The sequence below is a fragment of the Theropithecus gelada genome, chromosome 3 (genome assembly GCF_003255815.1).
Source record: "Theropithecus gelada isolate Dixy chromosome 3, Tgel_1.0, whole genome shotgun sequence".
Classification (NCBI taxonomy): domain Eukaryota; kingdom Metazoa; phylum Chordata; class Mammalia; order Primates; family Cercopithecidae; genus Theropithecus; species Theropithecus gelada.
The window spans coordinates 149512832-149525358 of record NC_037670.1 but is presented as its reverse complement, the minus strand read 5'-3'; positions in this window follow the sequence as shown (position 1 = coordinate 149525358).

The window sequence follows — 12527 nt, the reverse complement described above, 5'->3', positions numbered from 1 at the left end:
AGAGCGAGACTCCGTCTCAAAAAAAAAAAAAAATAAAATAAAATAAAATAAAATAAAATAATTTTATATAAATGTGATTTATGCCTCAATTGGCAGTAAATGGCAGATATAATATATATATTATAATATATCTCTTATTTTTCTTTGCTTCAAATCTTAATATTTTAAATGGGAATTTGTCGTTTTAAATTTCAACAGCAAATGCTTTAAGTTATTTTGTTAGATATACATTGTTTGCAAGAAACAAAACATTTAAATATCTATTATCTTTATTTTCTCCTGAGTATTAGACACAGTTTCTCTCCCATTATTTTATAAGATTTAGATTCAATTATAGTATTAAGAATTATCCAAGCTCATTTCAGGTGCAATTTAAAAATAAAATTTAATCATTTTCTAGATACCATAAGATTGTCTTCTGGTCCAGATATTTGAAGATATATAAAAGTCAAAGTAACAGGACTATATATTTTATGGGAGTGTGCTGTTAATTCCATAATACCTCTAGAGTCATTCTGTTTGCTTATAAGACCAAAAGGAAGTGGAAAGAGAGGTGCAGGACCAATTGGCTCAGCTCTCATTGGTTTACAGATCTGTGCCCACGTCTTAGTAAAGTGGGAAGTTTCATAGTGAATGTGAACCCTACCTGAAATCCATCCATGCTAGATACATCTGAAGAGAGGGCATAACCAGAGGTGAGGATTTGCATGATAGGAAGATTACATGGGTCCCAACAAAACTCATAGAGGATGTCATTTTTCATCCAAATGCTGTGTTTAAATCAGTTCATAATAACTGTTAGTAGAAAAAGATAAAAGTATATCTTTTTCCTTCAAACAACTTGATAAAATCCCACATGAACATCCAAATAGAGTTTCAGATATGTCAGGAAGCCCACTTTAAAGAAATACATAAGAAGCAGATCTTCATTCAGTCCATTTGGACCACAAGGTCTAAACATTCACTTCGTGGGCTGAAATAACTAAGACGAGCTGTCTACATTAATCAAACTACATAAGCAACGGGCAAGAGTCTACTGGGTGCTGTGTAAAGACAGACACTGACAATCGAAGCTAGGGAGTTTTAATGAGGAGACTTAATTAAGATACACATCATCTTCAGAAATGTGAGCCTTTAATTTTCAGAAAACCACTGCCAACCTTAGCTCATCTGTGCTAATTAGCAAAGACTGGGAATTCTGAAAATCAGGCTCTTAGGGAAAGGTATGCTAAAGAGAGACTTTACAGAGCACTACCCAGAGAGTACACTGTTGTGACTCTGAACCTATCGTAGAGACTTTTGTAGATTTTGGCAGGAACACGATTTTAAATATACCTGGCTAAATGGCCCATGAAGCGCATTATTCTCTAAACATCCTGACACTTGGGAACCTCAAGAACACCAGAGACAAGGACTCATTATGCTCTGTGGCTGTTCTACCAATTGTTGAATAGCTCAATTTAATTGAAAGTATTGTCTTAGGCTAAGCCAAATCTGTCTCTTTGAGGTTTTCATTTACCATTTAACTCTTACTCTCTGAAATTATGCCGATGAAGACTAACCCCCATTTCCATGTCTCTCTCTCTCTGTTAGATTTTCTCCTTTCCGACAGAATTCTCTACTGTCTCCATTGTTTTTTGATAACTCCATTACAGACCTTACCACCATCCTGGGCAGCCTCCTGGAAGAAACTCAGTTGCTGTCCTTCTTGAAAGTTGGTGCCTCAGAGTGTGATCTATTCAATGTGTCATATAGTAGAACTCTGCCTCTGGTCCTCTGGACAATTAAATTCTTTAATTGCTACCTAAGTTTGTATTAACATTTTGGCAGTTACAGTATGCTGTTGGCTGGTTTTGAACTTGCAATCAACTAAAACACCTGTCTTTTTCATGAACAGCTATTGAGCTAAGTTCCTCTATGTTTTGTGCTTCATCAGTTGATTTTTAATTTAAGTCCAAATTTATTTAGTCTCTAGTAAACAAATGATCAATGCCCACTTGCAGAAAAATTAGAAAATATGGCAAGATAAGCAAGATGAGCAAGCATAAAAATTAAGTATAAATCATCCCTATATTCTAAACATATGAAGATAACCACTCTTGACATTTTGATATATACTTATCAGTATGTTTTTCTGTGCATACACACAATGGCTGCTGGGTATTTATGGTTATTTTTGTGCACATATACATGGAATGTAATTATTTATACTCTTATGTACTTGTCATTTTCTGTAAATGCTATAAAAATATTATTATATATTTTCATTTAAAATTGCCTCAAGAATTTCATTTTTACATGTGCTGTTATTTCATTTACCATGGCTGTGTAATAAACCACTTCAAAATATAGTGACTTAACAACATTTATTTTGCTCATAATTCTGCAATTTTGCAGACTCAGCAACTTGTCTCTGTTCTTTTAAACTAGCTATAGTGGCTTAAAGAGTGGAGGCTGGAATCAGTTGTGAAATCTACAATGGCAACATACTCCCCACCTTCCCTTTTCTCTAGTGGAACCCTAGTGCTTGTCTTGTAGCCTTAAAAAATTTAAAAACTATAGAATGGAGGCTTAAATCATCTGGAATTTCTCATATTACTAGCAGATGCCAGCTGTTGACAGGAACCTAAGCTAGGGATGTCTGTTACAACACTTACTTGTGACCTTGCCACATCCTTGGGCCTTCGTACAACATGGTAGCTGGGTTTCGAAGGAGAAATATCCCAAAAAAAGAGACAGCCAAGTGGAAGTCATGTTGCCTTTTTTGACCCAGCTTTAAAATCACCCAACGTCACTTTCATTATAGTCTATTTATTGAGGGAGTCACAAAGTGACTTTTTGTTTACTTTTTAATTTCTTTTAGTACTAGTATATTTGAATATTTGTATATGCCTACTAGTAACTTTAGAAGTTGTTTTCATTCAATTTCCTACAATTATGTACTCTCTGAGACTTTTATCTTTATCTTTGAACGTATCTCATGGATATAACTCCTAAGTATTTTATAATTTAGATTATTATTGTTAACGAGCTATATTTTTCATAGTAGGTTATATTCGTTTCTTGATAATACATAGGAAAACCATTATTTTTAACAATTCTTTCTTATCCAGCCCCTCACTGAATTATTTCAAATCTAGTTGTTTTCATTTTGAATCCTCTGTGTCCTATATAGGCAATCAAAATTATCGACACCACATATATTAATAACATTGTCTTCACTTTCCTAGTATTTAGATAATTTATACATTATGTTAGAATGTTTACAATACATATTTTAGTCTGAATATCTAAAGCAATGCTAAATAATAATGAAGATAATATGCCTACTTTTATTTTCTAATGAATGAGTTCATGAGAATGCAACTAGAATTTCACCTGTGCAAAATAAAAATTCTTACTGTGCTCATTTCCTTCTGTTCTTCATAAGTTTTTCTTCTATTCCCAGATTATTAACCATAAATGCTATTTTAATTTTTTTGACATATGATTCACAAACCATATCATTGTCTTTTGAAGTATACAATAATAGTTTTAGTATAGTTTGGTGCAAAAGTAATTACAGTTTTTGCCATTTAGAGTGATACTGTGAAATTGGTTCCATTAAGACTCTTTTTCGGCCGGGCGCGGTGGCTCAAGCCTGTAATCCCAGCACTTTGGGAGGCCGAGACGGGCGGATCACGAGGTCAGGAGATCGAGACCATCCTGGCTAACACAGTGAAACCCCGTCTCTACTAAAAAATACAAAAAAAATAGCCGGGCGAGGTGGCGGGCGCCTGTAGTCCCAGCTATAGGGAGGCTGAGGCAGGAGAATGGCCTAAACCTGGGAGGCGGAGCTTGCAGTGAGCTGAGATCCGGCCACTGCACTCCAGCCTGGGCGACAGTGCGAGACTCCCTCTCAAAAAAAAAAAAAAAAAAAAAAAGACTCTTTTTCTTCATAAATTATCCAGTCTCGGGTATATCTTAATCAGCAGTGTGAAAACTAATACAGTCTTTAAAGTTGGAAATACTAGACTGAATTAAATGATAACGTATTTATGTGAAATGCCCAGAATAGACAAATTACTTTTAATGGCAAAAACCGTAACTACTCTTGCACCAACCTAATATAGTGACAAAGTTGTGCAACCGTCACTATTATCTACTTCCAAGACATTTTTGTCACTACAAAAATAAACCATTAATTGGTAATCAGTTCCCATTCCCCACATCCCTCATCCCTTGGGAATCTGTAATCTACTTTCTATCTGTATGGATTTGTCTATTCTGGAAGTTTCATATAAAGACTTTCTCATTTAATTCAGTCCAGTATTTCCCACTTCATAGGCTTCATTAGTACGTTTTCACACTGCTGGTTAAGATATACCTGAGACTGGGTAATTTATAAAGAAAAAGAATCTTATTTGACTCACAATTTTACGTGGCTGGAGAGGCCTCACAATCATGGCTGAAGGTTAAAGGCATGTCTTGCATGGTAGCGGGCAAGAGAGAATGACAGCCAAGCAAAAGGAGAAACCCCTTAAAAAACCATCAGATCTCATGAGACTTATTAACTACCACGACAACAGTATGGAGAAAACTGCCCCCATGATTAAATTATCTCACACTGGGTCCCTCCCACGACATATGGAGATTATGCGAGCTAAAATTCAAGATGAGATTTGAGTGGGGACACAACCAAACCATATCATTCCACCCTGGTTCCTACCAAAATTCATGTCCTCACATTTCAAAACAAATCATGCCTTGCCAGCAATCCCCCAAAGTCTTAACTCATTTCAGCATCGACTCAAAAGTCCATAGTCTAAAGTCTAATCTGAGACAAGGCAAGTCCCTTCTGCCTATAAGCATGTAAAATCAAAAGCATGTTGGTTACTTCCTAGATACAATGAGGGTACACACATTGGATAAATATAGCCATTCCAAATGGGAGAAACTGGGCAAAATAAAGGGGCTAAAGGCCCCCATGCAAGTCTGAAATCTAGTGGGGCAGTCAAATCTTAAAGCTTCAAAATGATCTCCTTTGACTTCATGTTTCACATCCAGGTCATGCTGATATACGAGGTAGGTTTCCATGGTCCTGGGCAGCTCTGCCCCTGGGGCTTTACAACCTCCTTTCCAGCTGCTTTGAGTGTCTGCAGCTTTTCCAGGTGCACAGTACAAGCCCTCAGTGGATCTACCGTTCTGGGGTCTGGAGGACCATGGCTCTCTTCTCACAGCTCCACTTGGCAGTGCCCCAGTGGGGACTCTGTGGGGGTGTCAACCCCACATTTCCCTTCCGCATTGCTCTAAGAAGATGTTTTCCATGAGGGTCCTGCCCCTGCAGCAAACTTCGTCCTAGACATCTAGGTGTTTCCACACAGCCTCTGAAATCCAGGCGAAATCTAGCCACAGTCTGAGCTGTACCTTTACTCCTTTTAGTCGTGGCTAGAATGGCTGGGACACAGGGCACCAAGTCCCTAAGCTGCACATAGCAAAACCCCACAAAAACCATTTTTCCCTCCTAGGCCTCTGAGCTTATGAGAGGAGGGGCTGTTGCAAAGGTCTCTGACATGCCCTTTGAGGAGACACTTCCCCCATTGTCTTAACGATTAACATGCGACTTCTCATTACTTATGCAAATTTATGCAGTGGGCTTGAATTTCTCCTCAGAAAATGGGTTTTTATCTTCTATCATATCATGAGGCTGCAAATTTCCCAAACTTTTATGCTCTATTTCCTTTTTAAAATTGAATACTTTTGACAGCACCAAAGTTACCTTTTGATGCTTTGCTGCTTAGAAATTTCTTCCGCCAGATACCCTAAATTATCTCTCTCAAGTTCAAAGTTCTACAGATCTCTAGAGCAGGGGCAAAATACCACCAATCTCTTTGCTAAAGCATAGCAAGAGTCACCTTTACTCCAGTTCCCAACAAGTTCCTCATTTCCATCTGAAACCACCTCAGCCTGCATTTCATTGTCTATGTTATTATCAGCATTTTGTTCAATCCATTCAACAAATCTCTAGGAATTTCGAAAGTTTCCTACATTTTCCTGTCTTCTTATGAGCCCTCCAAACTCTTTCAACCTCTGCTGTTACCCAGTTACAAAGTCACTTCCATGTTTTTGGATATCTTTACAGCAGTGCCCCACTACCTGGTACCAGTTTACTATATTAGTCCATATTCACACTGCTGATTAAGACATACCCAAGACTGGGTAATTTATAAAGAAAAAAGGGTTTAAGGACTCACTGGGGCGGCCTCACAATCATGGTAAAAGGTGAAAGGCACGTCTTACAATGTGGCAGGCAAGAGACAATGAGAGCCAAGCAAAAGGGGAAACCCCTTATAAAACATTTCATGAGACTTATTCACTACCATGAAAACAGTATGGAAGAAACTGCCCCAATGATTCAATTATCTCCCACTGGGTCCCTCCCACAACACGTGGGAATTATGGGAGCTACGATTCAAGATGAGATTTGGGTAGAAACATAATCAAACCATATCAGAGACTTTTCTGAATTCTAATTCATTCAGATTATGTGACTAGATGAATGTTGATTAGTTTTATAAGTATGCCCCTATGTCTTAAATTACTGATATATTTTAAACACAAAGTGCCAATTATTTGCTCAACTTCTATGTAGGAACTATTTGTTACATTTGCATAACAAGCTCACAATTTGCTCATTTCTAGAGCCGTGTTGCCTGCATATCTCTATTTTGCCTTTAAGTATGTACTGAAAGACTAAATGATTAGCTAAACACATGATACACTGTCTGTGCTATGCCAACCAAAACCTTGTAAATGACAAAACTAGGGGGTTTTGGCAAAGTATATTCTGAGTAATTACATATGAACTTATATTAATCAGTGTACCCTTCTCTGTGTGGGAATAAATCACCCCTTTCATAACGCCAATTCAGACTCTTTCATTAGTATTAACCACAAGCCTACTGACTCACAGTTTTCAGAACAAAGCGTTTTTAAAACTTAAATCATTCAAGTTTTTTCCTTCCTCTAAACTCTGTAATCTTTCCTTTTTTCATAGTATCTAAAAAAGTCACAGATAACGTGGCAATTGCTAAATCTCAACTTCAGTGTCTGCTTTGTAAACACTGCAGCCTGGCTGAAGAAGCAATGAAAAGGAGAACAGTATAATTCACATTCATCTATCAAGTTGCTGGTGGTTCTCAAGACATAGTTTACGGAAACTTTCATATTGAATTTTATTATAATACAAAAAACTAGCCGGGCGTGGTGGCGGGCGCCTGTAGTCCCAGCTACTCGGAGGCTGAGGCAGGAGAATGGCCTGAACCTGGGAGGCGGAGCTTGCAGTGAGCCGAGATCGCGCCACTGCACTCCAGCCTGGGTGACACAGCGCGAGACTCCGTCTCAAAAAAAAAAAATAATAATTCAATTTAGCTTTCTTCTCCCAATTTGGTTGCTATAAATTATCATGAAAAAGAGTCATGGACTAATAACATGTTAGGTAAAAATTTCATTAGTATCTACATGGAGATTTATAATTAATACGGTCATAGGATCATAAACATTTGTGAAATCTTGTTGAAGGCGTGCATATGCAAATCTGCAAATATGTAAACAAGGACACCTTCACTCGATGTGAAGTTCATGAATGTTTCATGGATTCTTGAGTGACAGAAGCTTTCAGGAACAGTTTTTCTCTGATTTCCATTGCCTGCAAACAGCACACACTGGTAACAATTTACTGCAAGCTTTGTCTCTCACCATCTAATTAATGGGAAATGAATATAAACCTGAGTATATTGAACCACTGAAGAAAATTAAAAAGACACTAACTACTAAAGAGAAAAAAAAAATTGTAATAGCTTATATAAGACCAACTTTGTTGTTTATTAAATTACCTGTATTTAAAGAAATCTGTTAAGATAAATATAAGCTTGATGGTGAACTAAATGTTTTATTTTCTATTTATGAATATGATGGACAGGAACTGCTACAAAACAGAAGAAAGATAAATTCTTAAAATATTCAATTCTAGAATGTGTCCATGACCTTTTGTGCCTTATGCCACACAATGAATTATTCATAGAACATTGATAACTACGTGACATACAGACTATACACAGTGGATCAAAGCATTGAGCTGGAAGATGGAAGATTTTAATTCTCATTTTGGCTCTCCAACTAACCATGTGTCCCTGGACAATACATTCATTCATTCATCCACTCAATAAAATTTCTGAAACTTCTGCCATGTGCTATGTACTCTACCAGGCAACAGAATATAGTAATTAACAAGATAGCAAAATGTCCCTGATTTCAAAAAGCTTAAGTTCAATCATTTATCCTCTATTCAAGACTTTTACTTTCTAGTCAAGACACACAATTCCTTTGTCTCAAGTGTTCTCATTTATAAAATGAAAAAATTGGATTGCAGTATTTATAATATCCCATCAAAGACTCTTGAGTCTTCATTAATAAAACGTGTGCTTTCTCTCATGTTCTCAATAATGACTGTAGGTTGTCCTGGGTTGTCTATATACTAGGTTTCAAGACCTCCACATGATCACTAGCAACTATTTCTTGAGCAAATTGACATTTTTGTTATGTGGTCTATCAAAACACCATCACAATTCATGTTGAACAACACAGGTGTCCATTCCATAAGCACAACCACTTGAAGTTCCTTTTCAAACTTCAGAGTATTCCAACCAATGTAGATGAGTTACATCTGTGCGTGTGAGGAGACAGCGATTTCCTCCAGCTTCAGGGTGTTCTGATAAAAGTATGGGAAGCTGGAGCATGTGGCTTGTGCTCTCCAAAAGTAAGCATCTTTATCTACTGCTCTTCATGTACTGCATGTATATATCATTTTCTAGGTGTACCATGATGTAAAAGAAAGTGGGAACTATTGATCTAACCAACTAAGTTATAAAATTAAAAATGCTAATATTACAATTTAGGTAAAGAAATAATTAAATTAAAGAACTGAAGAAAAACAGGAAAAAGGGTATGGTCAAGTTCTAAAAAGTCTTTTGTATCACCAAAACAAATTTATTGTTATGTGAATAAAATTGAAACCAATAGATCTTAGACTTCAGGGAGTACAAAATTATACATAAATATCACATTCAATTTAAAGTGAAGTAAGTGGGCACCTTTTGAAAAGTCTAATGGAAAGTCATAAATTCATCATTTCACTTTATAAGGCAGTATCCCCTTCCCCTTTATTTAATATGTTTATAAATATAATGATCTAAAGCACCTATAGATTCTATATTTATAAATTCAATTAATATATATTACCAAAACCAAATCCCACTGATTGCATATGGAGCCCTAAGGGAACAATATTTTAAAGCTTTCTTCTTCTCACTTAAATATAAATAAATAAGTTAGATCAAAGCCCTGATTTATACAAGTCCTGTTGATGCTACAACCCCGCCAGTTGCTCAAATCTGTTGACCTCCCCATATGCAGCCATTGCCATAAGTCAAGCTTTCATATCTGTCATCTAATCTACCTCCTCATTGTTTCAAAAATGCATCTCTATCCTCTGCAAGACATTTTAAAGGAACCTCTTTGCCTACATAATGATTTGCACTGAAGGAATGTAAAAACTACCATAATCTCAAATTGTTTTAGGAGAGATTTGTTACGTATCTCAAACAGATTTTCTTTAAAAGTATGTAACACTGGTCAGCCAAATAAAGTCTAAATTTATTGGTATGGCATGTAAGATACATCTTGATCTGGACTCAGCAAATCTCTTTAGTTTTATCTTCTCCCATCACCATTTCAAACAATTCTAAACTGTCCATAGTTCTTCCAAGCATTGGTGCATCAAATACTGGGTGCATTTGAACGTGCCTTTCTTTTGCCTATAACCACCCTTCTCTATTTGTGATATTCTTCAGTTGTATTTCTCAGATAATCACAGATAAAGTTAATCATTTCTCCCATGCTTTATATCTGCTGCTCTTACAACAGAGTTAAAAGTATGTGTATGTCCATCTTATCTACCAAACTAAGCTCTCTTTGAATATATAGGTTGCATATTGCATCTTACTCACCAGCATATATTAGGTAGACAATAAATATTTGTTAAATTAAAGAAAACTCTTTCCTACAAAGGTATTCATAATATTCTTTGCAACCTTGGAAATCAAATTATAGTTGAGGATTCTTATAAAATTATATGTCAACTTGAAAAAATATTACAAGATTAATAACATATTAGCTCAATGTAGTAAAGGAAGAATTTGCAGTTACAATGCCTATATTCAAAATTACCTTATCATTTTCGGCAATGACGGTGAAACAGTCAGTGTGCTCAGTAGTGAGAATTGAAAAATAAATAACAAACTATCACTAGAACCTTCAGTTCAAAACTGTATGTGGTCATCTATAGTTATGATGTCTACTCAAACTTTACTCAAATACTTATGAAAATCAAAGAAAAAATGACAGTTTCACGATTACCAATTATTACAACTAATGAAAATCAATATCAGTATCTAGAATGAAATGAATATGAACTGTTAAATTTTTACTGTGTCAGTTAATGTCATACCTTGCCCTTGTTTCACCAAATAAACTCAGTCTGCAATAACACAGCATGTGCTTTAAGTTTCCAAGAAAAATTATTTTAAATTTAAATTCTATACCTATGAATAACAGGAAAGCCATCTCCAAAGGAAGCTCCTGGCAAACTAGCTAAAATCATCTTTATTAAAAGTAAACTTTGTGCAAAGAGAGCTTCTACTTCCCAATATTTCCAGGAAAAACAAGCATCAATATCTCTTCTGAAGGCAACAACATGATTCATGTTTCTGAGTCAATCACTGCAGCCAAGAAAATTAAACGAGTTAATTAGTCAGACAGGTTACATCTCCATCCATGAAGAGAGAGCAGTAAGGTCAAGAGGTCATGCATACCTAAATCCCATGGACTAAGGGTGGACCCTTCCAAGTATACTCAGGTCACTGGTATTCAAAAAAAAATAAAAGAGATGCTGAAAAAAAATTAAAATGCAAGTTCACTATAGAATAAGGACAGAGAAAACCTCAAAATCAGTATTAGTCTATGCTCTCCCTTCAGCATTATTCTTTACTAAGAATATGTTGATTATTGTGCTATCAAATGTTCTAGAAATGGCAAATAATATCTTATTATAATTGTGAAAACAAGTTTGACCTCATAGACTCCATGGAATTACCTTAAAAAGCTCCAGGGATACACGAACTATTTTTTGAGAGTCACTGTTTTAGATAATGCTTCTCAAATTTTAATGTCTATATAAATCACCTTGGGATTCTGATAAAACGTAGACTATGATTTAGTTGATGAGAGATGGGACCTAACACTCTTCATTTCTAGGAAGTTCCTGGGCAATATCAATGCTGCTGGTTCATGGACCACTCTCTGAGTGGCAAAATTTAAACAATGAGGACACAATCGACTCACATAAATGAAACTCCAGAGGCAGAGAATAATTCTCTCTTTCTTCTCACTGCCATTCAGCGTCACTTTTGTTCTAAGGTTGATATCATCTTTGATCATAAGATATCTGCAAGAAATATTCATGTCCAGTGAGAAAGAACACTTCTCACCCTCAGTGAACCAGAGGCTTGAGCTTGTATTCCCTGAACCTCTCTTGAAACAGTTCCTGCAAACAGAAAAATGCCACGTGCTGATTGATTGACTCAGATGGCTGGGGTACCTGAGCCATTCATTATGACAGAAGCAACTGATTTACTAATTAGCTGAAAAGTGAAATGGTGAGATACAACATTTAGCCAACAAATTATACTTCAATTTAGCATAAAATATATAGGAGATAACATTTATGAAATAAATATTGAGAAACAAGAAAAACAGATATGGAAATTACAAACAACACAAAAAAGAAAGGAATAGAATGAATAAAGAGATGGCATAATAAAGAATTAGATGAAAAACTATTCTTACAAGAAATTTCAGACTCTAGAAAATGGAGGGCTAATTGTAAAATTGTGTAAAGTTAAACACTTTTTTAATGTTTAAGAAAAATGAAGTAAATAAAATGCAGCAAACAATAAAGGAGGAGAAAATATGACAAATAGAAAATACAAAATAAGACAAAGGATATGGGAGAGATTTAATATTTTACATGACAGGAATCTTGAGAATAAAGCAACAGAAAAGGAAAGTGATACATCCTCATGTTATTTTCAATACAGTTTTGTGCTTTGATTTTTAAATAAAGTACATTTTAAAATAACAGTTTCTTAAAATACCAATAAGATGGAGAAAATATAAAATATTTTATGCTTTTTAGCAGAAATGTAGTTTCTAAGAGTAAGTGAAAAACCTACAGAATAAACATCACAAAATTATACTGAATGTCTTAGAACTTAAACCAACAAAATGCATTTCATGTTCCGAGCTGCAAAAAAAGGACACTAGAAAGTTCTTTTCACAATAATGCCATTTTTATAAATAACCCTCAGGACTGTCAAACTTGACAGGACTGTCAAACTTGATAAAATGGTGGCAATTTTTGAAAGAATAAT